Genomic DNA, 17,072 nt, shown 5'->3' with positions numbered 1-17,072 from the left:
GGCCTGAGACATTACCGTCACCCACTGACCTAGCAGTAAGGTCTCACGTGCTACTCACATGGTAAGCAAGCACTATGCACCAACTGCTGTTTACCGCCAGGTAAGCGGCCCGCGGTAGAAAATAGAAATATTTTTTTCTACCGTGGGATTTGTTTTAATTACCCCTCTCTAGACCTCCGGGGGACCCGTGCCCACGGAGATGAAGAGTGGGTTTCAGAAGGCTCATTTTAAGTCTGTTACCCCGGACCTCGGCTTTCTGACTCCTGGTGTCTAAATGTATCTTAGGGTGTCTATTCTCCCACATAGTGCACTAAGGAGTAGGAGCCTCCTTACTTATGTGAACACTATTTGTATAGGAATGTTCCAAGAAACAGATAGACAGTCAAGAAATTTAGGTACAGACTAGGAGAGTAAGTGTTAGAAATAATCTTTATTCTCACCAATTGGAACTTCAATCTGGCACACTCATCAGTCAGATTCTCAGGTGGACCGACCGTAGTTCTGCCCTCTGGGTAGAGTTGGGGAAAATTCCAAACTCTGCCTAGATTTGCAGAACTTATATACCATCTGCTGGCCATTCAATTCAATGGGCACACAATTTTTTTCATATATGAATCATGCTTTCTGACAGTTTGCTTAACCGCAGATCGGATACCCACCTCCCCCTCCTTTCACCTGTTTCTTCATAACTGTCATTTCCTGAAGTGTAAACATCTTTCCTAATATACAGAGATCAGTATTCATATCTCATGACCCAGGACGCCATCTTTACAAAAGCAGACTCCATTTTATGAACCTGACTTCTTACTATTTTGGCCATTAACTCCTCCATCTTGGCCCTTACACTGTATTTGAATGTCACACTAGATCCTAATAAGGTTTGCCAAGCGGTCCTGCTTCCGCAGGCACTCAGCTGCAAGGCCATCATCAGATTTTCAGGCCTAGTCAGTGCTTTTCAGCAGTCTAGGCTATAGAGCTCGGCCCACCACTATTCCAGTGGAGGGGTCTCAAGTTGTAACACATATTAACAGATTCAGTGTGCACCAAATTTGGAATTACCGCTCACCTCACGTACAAGCTGGTTGGTACTGCTGATTTGCCACACGTAGGTCCCCCTCACCTTTTATAAAAGGGCCCCTTAGTTTTTACACCCCCCTTCCACACACACACAATCTTCTTCCGTAGAGAGGACACTACTTTCTTGCTTTCTTGACCCCATTACTAGTTTCTTTTCACATGGGTCTCAGCATTTAGATGTGCTGCAGCCTCCTTTTACTGGGTTACTCACTGTGGGACCCTTTCACCAAGCTGCAGTAAAAGGGGCCCTGTGGTAGCTTCAGCGTGTGGATTTGCCATGCACTGAGGCCCCTTTTACTGCAGCAGGTAACAGGCAGAAAACAGGAAATGGTGGTGCGGTAAGTGCATACTTGCCGCGTGGCCATTTCCTGTTGGAGCCCTTACCACCTCCTAACCCAGCAGTAAGCAGGCAGCATGTGGCACTGCCCAATTACCCCTGGATAAGCCCCCAGAGCTACAAAATTACAAAAATTTCTGACACACTGGAGATAGTGCACAGTATTCCAGTGGCAGTGCCAGATTGGAGCACGCTAATGCTGCAGTAGCTCTACCACAGCTTGTAAAAGGGCCCCTGTGCTAGGCAACTGGAATATATTCTGGGGGAAATTGCCCTTCCTCCTAATCCTTATGCTCCCGTCTCCTCTCGATCCAAGTACTCTCTCCTCTGTACTTCTTTTTCCCTCTGGTGCCACTACTTCCTGGTTCTGGGTCCCTTCTCTCTGTGGGTGTATCAAGGTACCCCTTTGCAGTCACTACAGTTCTCTTTCCTGATCCAAGTGCAAGCTGTGTCTAGTGTGGAATGCAATCTTGGCCATCCTCCAGTCCCAGAAGTAAATCTCCTTCATTTGCTCTGAGATCTAGGAGGTACTCAGGCCCTATATGACAAGCCTTACTATTTGCATATTTATAAATAGAGTGCCACATATTTATTTAAATTGCATTTGTATGCTGCAAATCATAAATATCTTATATATACAGTATAAACATAAGAAACTGTTATAGAATAACAATGGAAAAACATGAATAAAAACATTAAAAACAATGAAAATCAAGTAGTAAAATCATCTAATAAAAATAAAATTCCAACTTTACCATCTACACCATATGTTATATGGATGTTTTTGTATGAAATATAGGCAACCTGAGTTACAGAGGATCAGTCCCAGAGGTAGGGAATAAAACTAATCCCAGGGGTTTCCTACATTTAAGTGAATGACTGAAGGAAAATTCCTACCCTAAATTTACCTTTAAAGACTTGCTATTAGAACACGAGGAACACTTGTTAAAAATCATGCCACCACTCGCTGTCAGGAAGATCAATAAAGGACTCCTTTTACAAAGCTACGGTAGTGATTCCCGGTGTGGCAAATGCCACATAGCCTATTCAGCTCCTATGGGCTTCATCGCATTTGCTGTGTGGGAATCACTACCATGGCTTTGTAAAAGGAGCTCAAAGTGTCAAATGTGGCACTGAAATAGAGTAACACAAAGGGGGTCTTTTACTAAAGCTTAGCTTGAGTTACCTGCAACAGGGCCCATTTTATTCCTATGGGCCCTGCTGCAGATAACTTGAGCTAAGCTTTAGTAAAAGACGCCCAAAGTTACAATGGCCTTGTCAAACTTGTCTCACATCATCTAAAAGTGCTAATAAAATAATGTACTGCCCATATATGCACTGTAGTACCACTACAGAATCAGTAGTAATGCTTATCATTTGGCAATTAAACCCAGTGGTAAATCATTCTGGGGCCCTGTTACTAAGCCACGTAACCGTCTGTGTGCGCCCAACATGCGCCAAAATGGAGTTACCACCTGGCTACCGTGTGGTTCTTGCGGTAATTTCATTTTTTGGTGCGCATCCGATACGCGCGGCTGAAAAATAATTTTTATTGGCGGACACACGTATCGGATGCGCGCCAAGTGGCATTTGACGCACATAGGTCATTACCACCCATTTACCGCATGAGACTTTACGACTAGGTCAATGGCTGGTGGTAAGGCTGCAGACCCAAAATGGACACGCAGCAATTTTGATTTTGCCGAACGTCCATTATCGGCAAAAATGTTTAAAAAGGTCTTTTTTCCAGGCGCGCTGAAAAATGGATTGCGCCCAAAACCCACGCCTACACTACCGCAAGCCATTTTTCAGAACACCTTAGTAAAAGGACTCCTCTATTTTAAATTCTTCAGATTGCTCCACTACACTTCTATGGAATCATGTTAGTCAAAGGTTCAAATTACTTTGAACTAAGAATGTGCATTGCTTAGATATTTCTCATAGTTAGTGGGAAAGAAAGGTTGATGGATGGATCTAAGAACACAATAAACTTTGCAACTGTGTATACATAATGGGCCAGATTCTATATATGGCCATCTTCAAAGCCCTGCTCAAAGCCCATCTCTTCAATGTCGCCTTCGGCACCTAACACCCATACCTCTATTCAGAAATCTAGACTGCCCCCACTTGACAGTTGACATTTCGCATTTTAGATTGTAAGCTCTTTTGAGCAGGGACTGTCCTTTGTTAAACTGTACAGCGCTGCGTAACCCTAGTAGCGCTCTAGAAATGTTAAGTAGTAGTAGTAGTATATGGCACCTAGAAAATCCACTTGGAAAACATTTCTGCCTAAGTGTATTCTATAAGCAGCGCCTAGATTTAGGCACAGTATATAGAATACGCTTAGTTCATATCATAGTGCCTAAAACTGTGTGCCTCCATTTACACCAACGAAAATATGGCACATATAGAATATGGCCCTCTGCACCTAAATCTAACAATGCAAGTAAATTTTGAAATGCCCACAAAATGCCCATTTCCCTCCCATAACCATGCCCCTTTTTGCCTGCTCGCATTAAAATTTAGGCACAGTGCATTACAGAATACACTTAGGGAGTTGTGCACGTAAATTGTAATTATTTTCAATTAGTGCTTGCTATTTCTTGTTAAGCATTGTTAACAATGCTGATTGGTTTATTAAGCCAATTAACTTATGCGAGTTGTTACAGAATATGCTTGGATTTTGGCACGGATCTCTATGCACGCTATGTAGAATCCGGAGGAACATACATATTTTCAGAATACTCTTTTAGTGTCCCTTACAAAAGTATTGCCATACTGGGAACGAACCGAAGGTCCATCAAGCCCAGCATCCTGTTTCCAGCAGTGGCTAATCCAGGTCACAAGTACCTGGCGAGATCCTCAAACAGTGCAATACATTTTATGCTGCTTATTCTAGAAATAAGCAGTGGATTTCCCCCAATTCCATTTTAATAATGGTCTATGGACTTTTCCTTTAGGAAGCCAGCCAACCCTTTTTAAAACCCTGCTAAGCTAACCGATTTTACTACATTCTCTGGCAACGAATTCCAGAGTTTAATTACTAAGCTGTGCTAAAAAGTGGCCTGCACTAGTGTGGCCACATGAAATTGGTACGTTCTGGGCTATTCTTTTCCCATGGTGGGTAAAAAGTCCTTTTTTCAATGGGACAGTAAATGGCCGTGCGCTAATATTAAAAGTAGTGCACGGCTATTTACTGCCTGAGCCTTCACCACCACCTATTTACTTGGTGGCAAGGGCTTACGTGCTACTGATATGGTAATCAGGCAGTGTATGGCAATGTGGCCATGCTGCTGATTACCACTGGCAATTTCCCCCATGATAGAAAGTTATTTTCTACCGTGGGAAACAGCGTGCACCAACATCAGAATTACTGCTGGGTGCCCATACTACCCTGCAGGTAGTGTCAGTTTGGCGCATGTTACCTGCATGGTAGTCCTACCTCAACTTAGTAAAAGGGTGTCTCGGTGCAGATCATGACGGCGCCTAATTTTGGTCTCTATGAATAATGCACACTATTAATGACATTGCACTCTGTAATGAAAATTAAAATAATGATAATAATAAAAATACAATCACGAAAAGCAGTAAAAACAACATGGGAAATGAAACTAAATGAAAATGTTTGCCCTGCACATGCCTACTTTACACTTTCTGTAAGCAACTGCTCCATATTGACTATGAAGTTACAAATAAAATGACATATACTGTATTAACAAGTCAGATTCTTTTACGTGTGAGGAGATTTTTGTTACATTGTTCCAAATATAACTACTCCCAGATGTTCACAGGAATTGCTCAGGAAGGCAGGCAGCTAATTAGAGAGCTTCATAAGCGATGACATAATAGTAAAATGTACAGCTATCAAAAGATTGTGTAACTATTGTATGAACAGAGGATGCACAGGGGTTATCTTTCACTGAGCAAGTTTTGTCATCTCTAAGGCAGTGAAAACAGAGCGTGGCAGTCTATTTGCATTTATCTACATGCAGAGCAATTTAATACTAGTGGGTGGTGTTTACGTTTAAACAAATCTTTTGAGAAGAAAGTACTCTGTCTTTATTACATTTCTTTTACAAGAGCCACTTCTGTCTTGAAAACAGACATTAAAGGTCAAGGTGATACTGTTTAGAAGAACAGCTCATAAGACAGGATATTGGTAATGGCATTGACCTAAACGAAATTAATAATACTAATATGACATGGACCTAGAAGGTTAAAGGATGTCACTGTTCAATCAGCCTGCTCAAGGTAATCTGGGCAAAGCTGGTGATATCCAAAGGTGCCTCTGAGATACTCAAAGACCTCTTGAAAATTATGAGATTGCCTTCTTATAATAATGAGAAAACTGATTAAAATGTTTGGGGAAAACAATATTTGTGGAAAAAAGGAATTATTTCTTTTGCACTGGCACTGGGTATATTTTAAGGTTTTATAATTAGATTATTATTATTATTATTATTATTATTTCTGTGGTACTACCTATTCCAGCATAAAAATCTATTGGCATACGTGGAGGGGCATAATCGAACGTTGCTGGTGAAATAGATCGCCGGCGATCTATTTTGGCAGCGGCGCAACAGCTGGCCGGAACCGTATTATCGAAAAAGATGGCTGGCCATCTTTTTTTTCGATAGTACGGTTTAGCCCGGCCAAATGCCAGAGTTTGCCAGGTTTGAGATGGCCAGTTTTGTTTTTCAGCGATAACAGAAAAAAATGCCGGCGATCTCAAACCCGATGAACTCCAAGGCATTTGATCATGGGAGGAGCCAGCATTTGTAGTGCACTGGTCCCCCTGACATGCCAGGATGGCAACCGGGCACCCTAAGGGGCACTTCTAAAAATTTTTTTAAAATACACAAATACCTCCCAGGTGCATAGCTCCCTTACCTTGGGTGCTGAGCCCCCCAAATCCCACTCCCCACAACTCTACACCACTACCATAGTCCTTATGGGTGAAGGGGGCACCTACAGGTGGGTACAGTGGGTTTTGGGGGGGGGGGGGTTGGAGAGCTCAACACTTAGCACCACAAGTGTAACAGGTGGGGGGGGGGATGGGCCTGGGTCTGCCTGCCTGAAGTGTACTGCACCCATTAAAAACTGCTCCAGGGACCTGCATACTGCTGTCAGGGAGCTGGGTATGACATTTGAGGCTGGCATACAGGCTGGCAAAAAAGGTTTTCATTTTTATTTTTTTAGTGTGGGAGGGGGTTGGTGACCACTGGGGGAGTATGGGGAGGTCATTCCCCATTTCCTCCGGTGGTCACCTTTTTGAGGCTTGGTCGTGAAAATAAAAGGACCAAGTAAATCCAGTGAAATACTGATTAACGCCGCTGTATTTTTCCATTATTCACAAAAGCCGGCCATCTGGTAGCCACGCCCATGTCCGCCCATGTCCCGCCTTTACTACGCCGCCGACACACCCCTTTGAACTTTTGCCAGCTTGGAAACGGGAAAGCAGCGATGCTGTCAAAAAAGCAGCTTTCGATTATACGGATTTTGCCGCTTTTGAGAGATCGCTGGCCATCTCCCGATTTATGTCGGAAGATGCCCGGCGCTCACTTTCAAAAATAAGCCTGTTATTTACCCATTTTGCTGCCACAAATACCTGTTGGAGCAGACCAGTAGATAAAAAAATAAATACATAAATAAATTTAAAAAAATAAAAAAGCTTTCTATTCAGCTCCAGAACAGGATTTATAAGTGAGGCTGTCTAGAACAGAGCAGAGCAAAAAAGGTGTTTAATGAAGCATTTCAGGCCCAGCTCCAAGCCATGGAATAAATTAGCTGTTGTATATCCCTATGCATGAATCACATTATTCTTTTCCAGAAATGCAAATTGATTTGCTTATTTTGGTCCTCTATAGAAATAAGATGGAGCAGTGACTGGCTCAGTGGCTGTATGGCATTGTTGCATATGGAAGACCTTGGTTTCATTGGTATGTCAAATTTGCTGTTTCCTGACTCAGTAAGGGCTAAGAATACTTAGAAGCAGCATTCACAGCCCTGTAATGAGGGTCTTTTAATTATTACATGGCAGCAACATCTAATGGACAAATACAGGACCTTGATTTTAGGAGACTAGAAAGAGCCCTGGTGTATGGCCTTCATCCAAGGGCTGATTGTGCTCTGTGAGTTCGATGAATGGACGTTGATAAAAATAGTGGAAAATCCTTGGGCAGTTGCAAATGAAAGCTCATGGTACTGAATCCCAGTCTTACTTCCAGTTGAGCCCGAAGTTAAAAAGGAACAAGAGAAAAATGCTGGGCCCAAATGGAAAAATAAGGAAAGCACACTGAGTGTACTCAGGCCATGATATAAGCATGGTGTAAGGCCAGGGTTCTCAACCCAGTCCTCAGGACACAGATAACCAGGCTGCCCACAACAAATATGCATGAGAGAGATTTGCATACAATGGAGGTAGTGCATGCAAAGTTCTCCCTTGAATATTTTCTGTGGACATTCTGAAAACTTGACTGGTTAAGTATGTCCGGAGGATTGGGTTGAGAACCCCTGGTCTAAGGACATGAAGCCAAAAAATGTCTTCCCACACTTCAATCTCCACACTGTTTTCTCTCTGTGTTCATGAAACACTTGGTTGCACCAGTTACATAGCATTTATTGAGAAAGGTATCAACATTCACACATAGGCCAAAAAAACACATTAGTAACATAACTCTCTGCCAGTGCCTTAACAATTTTCAAAGCTTGAGAAAGTGCTGGTAGGCAAGAGCAGCATGAGTCAGAATTTAAAAACAAAACAAAAACAAAATGTTTTCCCCATCTATATAATTATTTTGTAACATCCCATGTAGCCATTCTCTCCATGAAGAAAAAGCAATCACTGGACAATAACATATTTCCCTTTTATTAACTATGAAAATCATCAATCCTGCTTGCTATCATATCCTTGCTATCTTATAATCCTCTTTATATAAGATCACCAAGGCTTGGGATACTGGAGAATCATCAGCCACACACTGTATCTTTCTCACCTTCCATGCAGAGGTGCTGTATTCCATGTCTAGAAGCACCCTGCCATCTCCTGCATTGTACCTTTCAGGTCAGGATAGCCTGCATATCTCTTGTTCTTATCTTTCTAGACAGGAACATAAGATGCCCATAAGATGTGTCCTAGCCCAGCATCCAACCTCCATTGGGGGTGAATCCAGGTTACAAGGAGCTGGCAACATCCCAAAGAGTAGTCCATTTATTTTTGTGCTCACATCCAAAGATAAGCAGTGGCTTTTGCAAGCTAATTGTGGTTTAGACTTTTCCTCCAGAAACTTGTCTCAATCATTTTGAAACATAGCTAGCTTGATCACATCTTCTAACAGAGTTCCATAGCTTAAACATAGAAACATGACCGCAGGTAAAGGCCAAATGGCCCATCCAGTCTGCCCATCCTCTGCAACCCCTAAGAAATCTCGTGTGCTTATCCTATGCCTTCTTAAATTCTGACACAGTCCTCAACTCCACAACCTCCAACGGGAGGCCATTCCAAGCTTCCACCACCCTTTCTGTGAAATAATACTCCTAAGCCTATTTCCTCTTAACTTCATGGTTTGCCCCCTCATTCCGCAGTTTTCCTTCAGTTGAAAAAGGCTCACTTCCTAGTCATTAATACCCTTGAGATATTTACACTTCTCTATCAAATCACCTCTCTCCCAGTGTATACATGTTGAGGTTCATAAGCCTGTCCTTATATTTTTTGTGTTCAAGACCACTTACTAATTTTGTAGCCGCCCTCTGGACCAACTCCATCTTGTTTATATCTTTCCGTTGGTGCGGTCTCTAGAACTGCACATATATTCAGTGTGGAAATCTTGAAAACCCAACTGGGTTGTGGACCTTGAGGTACTGAATTGTGTGTTGACTGAAAAAAATTCTCCTACCTATTTTTAGATCGCTTTTACTGAGAAACCTAATGGTTAAAGAAGCAGGCTGAGAACTAGGCGATACCAGATTCAAATCCCATCACAACTCCTTGTGATCTTGGGCAACTCATTAAACCTCCCTCAGGTACATCTTAGATCAGGGTTGAGCAATATGGTCCTCGAGGGCCACAATCCAGTCAGGTTTTCAAGATTTCCACACTGAATATGCATGAGATTCGCATGTACTGCTTCCATAATAGGAAGCAGTACATGCAAATCAATCTCATTCATATTCAATATTGAAATCTTGAAAGCCCAACTGGGTTGTTGACCTCAAGGATCATGGTTGTTCATCCCTGTCTTAGATTGTAAACCCACCAGGGGCAGGGAAATACCTACTGAACCTGAATGTAACTCACCTTGAGCTACTACTGAAAAAGGTATGCATTAAATCCAAACCCCCTTCCCCTTCCCTTTCCCTTCCCTCAAATAACAGCTGGATCTCCTTCTTGTATGACAGGAAAACTTCAGAAATGCCAGTTGTCAACTATTTATCATCAGGCTGCTGAAACTACCTTAAGTGAATTGCCCTCAGAGCAAAAAGAGTAGAAAATATACAGTACAACTGAAAAGAAAAAAAAATACATCTTTGAAATATTAGACCTCTATGGAAGATATATATATGCCCATGAAATGAGAGCATCCAAGTTGTAAACATCTGAAGAAGGGCCTGTATGCTCTTAAAAGCTCATGCACTACAAGCCCTTTCAAAGGTATTTTGTTAATTTAGCTGGTATCTTTTCTTTTCATTGGTGGCTCAAAGTAAACTAAATTCAGATATAGTAGGTATTTCCTTTTCCCCAGAAAGTTTGCAGTCTATAAACTAGCTTTACTAAAGTGAGCTATTATTTTAGAATAGGCTAATGCTTTTAAATGCATTATTTATAAAATAGGTCTCTCTGAATAAAATGGGGCCAGTGGTAAAAAAAATATTTCTTTGTATTTATGCATTAATAGTCTTATATACAACGTACACATACAATTGAAGCAGAATGATTAGGGATCCCTTTAACAATAAAAAAAAAACACACATAACTTAAATACCCACTACCCCATCCCCCCAGCCTTTTAGTAAATTTAGCTCTAAGTGTGTATCCAAGGCAATTTAGGGTGAAGCAACTTGCCCTAGGTCACAAGGATGACCAATGGGATTTTAACTTTCATATATTCACTTTTATACTGTCACCTTAACCACTAGGCTACGCTTCCTCTTTGCAGTCAATGACTCTAGTTTTCTCAGGAATTGAATCGATATAGCTATTAGTGACACAATGAAAGACAGATATCACCTAAATCTACTGAGTGAGTCAAGCCATTGGTGCCAAGATAACAGCTTCACTCATCTGACAATGTGGAATGTTCAGACAGTTGTACCTTTAATTACGAAGATATGTTACTTGAATCTGTACATTTTTTTTTAACTTTATGTTTATTTAGCATTTCTCTATCATGGTTGACTTCTGAAAATCAGCCTTCACAGCAAAATCAACTGCTACAGCAGTACAAGAGTCCTCATGCAATGGTGTATAGCTCTCATCAAGTTATATGTCACCATATTCCCTTTCTACTTCCTCTGATTCTGGGGCCCTTTTACTAAGTTGCGTAAGCGTCTACGCGCGCCCAACACGTGCCCAAATGGAGTTACCGCTCAGCTACCATGTGGCTCTTGCGGTAATATCATTTTTTGTGCATGTCCAATATGCGCTTCCAAAAAATAAAATTTTATTTTTGGACGCGCGTATCGGACGCACGCCAAGTGGCATTTGACGCGCATAGGTCATTACCGCCCAGTTACTGTGTGAGTCTTTACCGCTAGGTCAATGGCCTGCAGTAAGGACGCGCCGCAAATTTCATTTTGCTGCACGTCCATTTTCGGCCCATATTTTTAAAAGGCATTTTGTACAGGCACGCTGAAAAATGGATCGGCGTGCACCCAAAACCCACGCCTACACTACCGCAAGCCATTGTACAGCGCACCTTAGTAAAAGGACCCCTCTGTTTACCCCACTGCAGCAAATGATCCATGCCTCCCGAATCAGCAACTCCCCATCAGCAGCAGTTCAATGGACTTGAGTTATGGGAGGGGTGTATCAACTACTTCTGTGTTGCAATTTACTATAATGCTGTGATGATTTAGGCAGTGGAAGAACAGATGGCAGAAATGAACAAAGCAGTCTCATACTGGATGTTGCAAAAATGGAGCTGGTGTTTTGAAACAATTGAAAATGTCAATCAATCGAATAATCTTTCCTAATTGAAGGTTCATAACACAAAAACAGACACCAGTCATCACGGCGCTGCATACGGTTTGCTTGAACTGCCCACCTACAGCTTCTTGTCTCTAATGTATGGAGGATGTTTCCAGCTGCTTGTCTTTTATTGACTGATAAATTATTAACTTGACAGTCATCTTTGGAAAACTGGTTGTGATATGGAATTATTTATTTTAAAAATACTTCACAATCTGTATTGGCAAAGATTTTTTTTTTTAAATATTGCACTTAGTGTCAGGTCACAAAGTGTGTTGTCAGAAGCAACCAAAATACTACATGCAAAGGGATAGACAGCAAATATTTAAACCACAGAAGGGAAACAGCAAAGGCATTGAACTGAAGAAATTCTTATACATCAGGAGAATGCTATTTGCTATAAATGATTTCAAGGAACCATTAGGCTGGTAATTCTTAACACATCTTTTTCTTCTTTCTCCCTCCTCCACCTCCCCCAGAATGCAGCTATTGGGAGTCTAATACTTTGAATACTGGATTCAAATGCATATAGAATGTTATACTTCTGTACAATCGAAAGTGGAACTCTGTTCTAGTATCAGTCTTTCAATATTAAAGCATTATATGCTGTGCAGAAGTAGTGGCTTTTGGATTATTTCCTTCTTTGAACTGTTGGCTTTACAGGTTGACATGTGGCATAGGCTACCCTAACAAAGGGGCCATTTTACTAAGCCGTGTAAGCATTTACGTGCACCCAATATGGGCCAATTTGGAGTTACCGCCTGGCTCTTGCAGTAATTTCATCTTTGTCGTGCGTCAGATACGCAAGTCCAAAAAAATTACTTTTTTATTTTCTGGCGTGCGTCCGCTACGTGCGCCAAGAGGCATTTGAACGCATGTAGGTCATTACTGCCTGGTTAATGCGTGAGACCCTACCGCTAGGACAATGACTGGTGGTAAGGTCTCAGACCCGAAATGGATGCACGCCAATGTTTATTTTGCCGCATGTCCATTTTCATCGAAAAATTTTTAAAAGGCATTTTTTTTGCAGGCGCGCTGAAATATGGATCTGCGCGCACCCAAAATACGTGCCTGCACTATCGCGGGCCATTTTTCTGTGCACCTTAGTAATAGGACCCCCAACCCCTTTAACAGCAGTAACTGGGATAGCCACAGAAACAGCTATAGAGGTTCAGGTTATTTTCCAAACCTTTTCTTATCCTACCTCATGCATGCCAATTTTAAACTTCTAGGAACAGGCAGGAAAGAAAACAACAGTTCAAACTTTCAGTGCAAATTTTCAGCTACAGCACAGCTATCTGTCGGGGTTTCATTACTTTTTCATACTATGGGGCCCTTTTACTAAGGCGTTTAGGCACCTATGCACATCCAATGTGTGTCAATTAGCAGGGCCGCCGAGAGACTCGGCCGGGCCCGGGGCAAGGCTGCCCCCGTCGCTCCCCCCGCCGCTGCAGTCCGCGGTCTCACCTGCCTGCCTCCATGGCTCCGGTCCCCCTGCATTCAATGCAGCAGTCGCAGATCGCCTCTTTTCTAACCTTCCCTCCCTGTGCCCTGCCCTCGTCTGCTGTAACTTCCGGTTTCTGTGACGGCGGGACACAGGGAGGGAAGGCCGGAAGGGAGGGGATCTGTGACTGCCGCTTCGAATGCAGGGGGCCCGGAGTCGAGGAGGCAGGCAGGTGGCCTGACTCTGGCATCGGGCCCCCTTGGAGGCCCGGGCCCAGGGAATTTTGTCCCCCCTGCACCCCCTCTTGGCGGCCCTACAAATTAGAACTACCACCCGGCTACCACCTGCCCTGGGAAGTAATTCTATTTTTGATGCACATCCAAAACGTGTGGCAGAAAATATTTTCTATTTTCTACATTATGTATGCGTGCTGATGATCACCACCCGGTTAACGTGTGATACCTTACCGTTAAGTCAATGGGTGGCGGTAAGGTCTCAGGCCAAAAATGGATGCACACTCATTTTAATGTTGACGCATGTCCATTTCGGCCAAACAAAAAAGACCTTTTTTGCAAGCGTACTGAAAAATGGACCTGCGTGCGTCCAAAACACACACCTACACCAGCGCAGGCCATTTTTCGATGCACCTTAGTAAAAGGGCCCCTCTGTTCTTTAAAATCAGATATTGTATTTTGCCATGCTAATGACATGTTTTTCAACATCATTACAGAAAGATGACTTTTTATTGTAGGGGAATGAAAACCTAAGACAATATACTGTATCGTGTGATTATGCTGTACAGCAACATCTGGGGCATAAAAGAAAGGAGTTAAAATGAAAAGCAGCAGTTAGGGAAACGAGGGCAATATCTTTTCTGAGTATATAAACGAGCCATTTCTTAATAACCTTCAGGGTAGAGTTGCACTGCATGGTTGTGTTTTTACACATGGCTTGATTGCCATTATTTTTCTGTACTCAGCATTCAGATTTCTACCGCTGCCATCTGAAATTTGCATTGTGAAATACAATCAGTAATGCTGTGAAGAAGGCAATGGTTTGTCCAGTTTTAAAAGGTATAGCAAAACGCCAAGAAAGTGATCAAAATAAACTGACATTCAGTCTGTATTCCCTATTTAGCCAAGTCAATCATTGCCCAGTGTAAGCACTTACATCTATGGTAAAAAAAAAAAAAACCTACAGTCCTACCACAGCCAGGCAGGAAAGAATTTGCTCACCCAGCTATAACCTAACATTTCTAATGGGGAAAGAGGAACAGGTTGAGCTGAAGATGAGTTTTTTTCCATTATAGTTCTATAGGAAAATAGAAATACAGCCATCTTTCACCCAGAAGCAAATTGAAGACTGACCAGCTATACATGCATCAGGTGAAAAAAAAAATATTTATCCACTCTATAACCCCTCCCCCCTCAAATAAAAACAGTGCAATAAGGGGATTTGTATTACAAATTCAGTAGAAAGAATCACTCCAAGAAAAAGAATGCCCAGTCAGGCAACTTAAGAGGCCTTTTCCTATGTTTTTGAAATCAGGGTGACACTAAAACAGATTTACAAACATGTAGTGGGTTTAATCTGCTAAACACAGTACTGTATAAATCTGGCAAAGTTTCCCTCCCCTCCCCTACTTTACAACCCCACCCCTCCAATTAGGCAAAGAAAAGAATTGAAACAAATACCTTACATACCAGATATAAGGCATGTCAGAATGAAAATAAAGTGATTCATTACATTTAGATCGCTTTCGAATTGAGACGTGCAACGTGAAAGTGGATGGTAAGCATGCTCTTTCTACCTGTGCAGATGAATCTGTCAAGCTTACACAGATGCATCCTTCAACAAGGAAATGTTAGAAAGAACAACTTTAACAGCATCCATCTTCTCCTTTCCAAATACCTGCACAGTTTTTGCTTCCAGACAGTATTACAGTGTGTCGTTACATTCATTCTGCTGCAGGTAGCATTGCACTGATCATCATCACACAGCAAACTGGAACTAAAGCACATTTTTAGACACACACGTAGCTCAGCTAAAGGTAAAGGAAGTTTCCACCAAGCAATGAAAACTCCAGACAACCGCAGTATTTAAGCAACTCTGGGACCTTTAAAGGCTTATTAACACAAACATTGTTTTTTGGGTTTTTTTTTCCCTCTCTCCTTGTGTTGCAGCCGAACTCATAAATTAGATCTGCACTATCTGTCCATTATACTGCAAAGGAAACAAAATCTACAAAAAGACGTCCCTTTATTCTTTCGTGCAAGAATGTTGTTGCAACAATGCCTTCACGGCAAAAGCCGGGTGAGCTTTACGATTTTATTAAGTTTTACTGTTAACTTCTCGTGCCACACGCCTTAACCAATTCCCCAAACTCTACTCAGCAAAATGCGAGACCATTTCAACGAATCAAGCAGATAAGCCCGTCTTACTTTTCCAATGAACAGACAGAAGTGCCGTTATACGTTTCCCGATGCACAGAGTATGCGGACGGTTCTGGGTAAGACGTTTGCTACAGTGCGATCAGCAGCAAATGACTGGCAAAAAGCCGGAGCACCAGCCACCAGGGCAGCTTTTGCACTTACCGAAATACATAATGTTTCTCATTACAGTGCAAATCCTGCTGCTGTGTATTCAGCATTAGCTCCCGCTCAGGGTCGGCGTGTAAACCAAACCTCCTTCATTCTAAGCTCCGAGGGACATTTCCCAGCATTGCAGAAGCGATCGCTGTGCCTCCATAGGATGAGCGTTTTGCAGTGCAGGCAGTCGTATCCCTGATACAATCCTCAGTCTGATTTAGCCTTTACTCAGGCTGCATGCTGCACTGCCCATTCTTACTGTAATCTGACTCCTCCTTGTGATGTCCTTGCTGTGCCTGTGTGACATCAGTGCTAAGAGTACCAGAGCTTCCCCCCACCCCCACCACCCCAGAACAGTCTCTCAGAGACTAGGTGTGCTTCAAGCAAACCTGAGTTGGTGCAATTTTTGTACCTTTATTATTATTATTTTTTTAAATGTCTTTTCAGTTTCTACATCCTTTCGGTCCATTGAACGGTAAAGGTGCTCTGCTGGTTGAAAAGATATCATTTTAAAATTGCTGTCTGATTAACTTTAAAAACTAACAGAAAAAGAGGTGGAACACCTGATGTCACGTTTTATTACTTAAAAACAAAGCCTGCATTTATTCTTTTTTTAAACACTTTGTTGCTCAAATCATATTACAACTTGCATTACCAGAGTCATTTTACTACAGACTAACATAAGAACGTAAGCCTTGCCACACAGAGGACAAACCAGGTCACAAGTATCTGGCAATTCACCAAAAAGATAAACAGATTTTATGCTGTTTATCTTATCCTAAAAAAAAAAAAAGCAGTGGATTTGCCAATTCCATCTTAATAATGGCTTCTAGACTTTTCTTTTAGGAAAGTATCCAAACCTTTGTTAAACCCTGCTAAGCTAATTGCTTTTACCACATTCTCTGGCAACAAATTCCAGAGTTTAATTACACATTGAGTGAAGAAATATTTTCACTGGTTTGATTTACATTTAATAGTAGCTTCGTTGCATGCTCCCTAGTGTGTGGACGGTTCTGGGTAAGACGTTCGCTATGGTGCCATCAGCAGCAAATGACTGGCGAAAAGCCGGAGCACCAGCCACCAGGGCAGCTTTTGCACTTACCGAAATACATAATGTTTCTCATTACAGTGCAAAGAGTAAGGCGCAGTGCCCCACGGGTGCACAGAGCCAAAGATAACATGGCGCCATGCCTCGACGGGCATGCGCGCCGAAACCAGCGGGGAGCGAGCGAGGCGAAAGAGGGCAGGATCCCGTCGCAGGGGCACCCCATTGGCAAACAGGAGGAGTTACAGAAGGGGTTAAAAGCCCCTGGAGGGAGCCCGGACAACCTCTTCCGGCGTCCAGGGCAAGCAGACTGCAAGACCGAGACTGCGATCCCTTACCTTCGCCACGTGCGTCTCAGCCCCGGCCCCGATTTCTAGCCCAGGTCAGCTCTGGGT

General features: G+C 42.5%; 1 protein-coding gene across 3 annotated transcripts in view; it reads right to left on the bottom strand.

Annotated features, from left to right (window-relative positions):
* ZNF385D (zinc finger protein 385D) overlaps window positions 1–15,804 on the bottom strand; it is a 766,537-nt gene extending 750,733 nt beyond the window's left edge. For all 3 annotated transcript variants that reach the window (XM_030206770.1, XM_030206764.1, XM_030206774.1), the window contains exon 1: window positions 15,639–15,804. The gene's annotated coding sequence lies outside the window, so the exon portion shown is untranslated. The remainder of the gene's footprint in view (window positions 1–15,638) is intronic.
* Between the last annotated feature and the right edge of the window lie 1,268 nt (window positions 15,805–17,072).

Source organism: Microcaecilia unicolor, chromosome 1, assembly GCF_901765095.1.
Source record: "Microcaecilia unicolor chromosome 1, aMicUni1.1, whole genome shotgun sequence".
Classification (NCBI taxonomy): Eukaryota; Metazoa; Chordata; class Amphibia; order Gymnophiona; family Siphonopidae; genus Microcaecilia; species Microcaecilia unicolor.
Note: the sequence above shows the minus strand (reverse complement) of the source record. Positions and strands in the feature narration are given on the sequence as shown.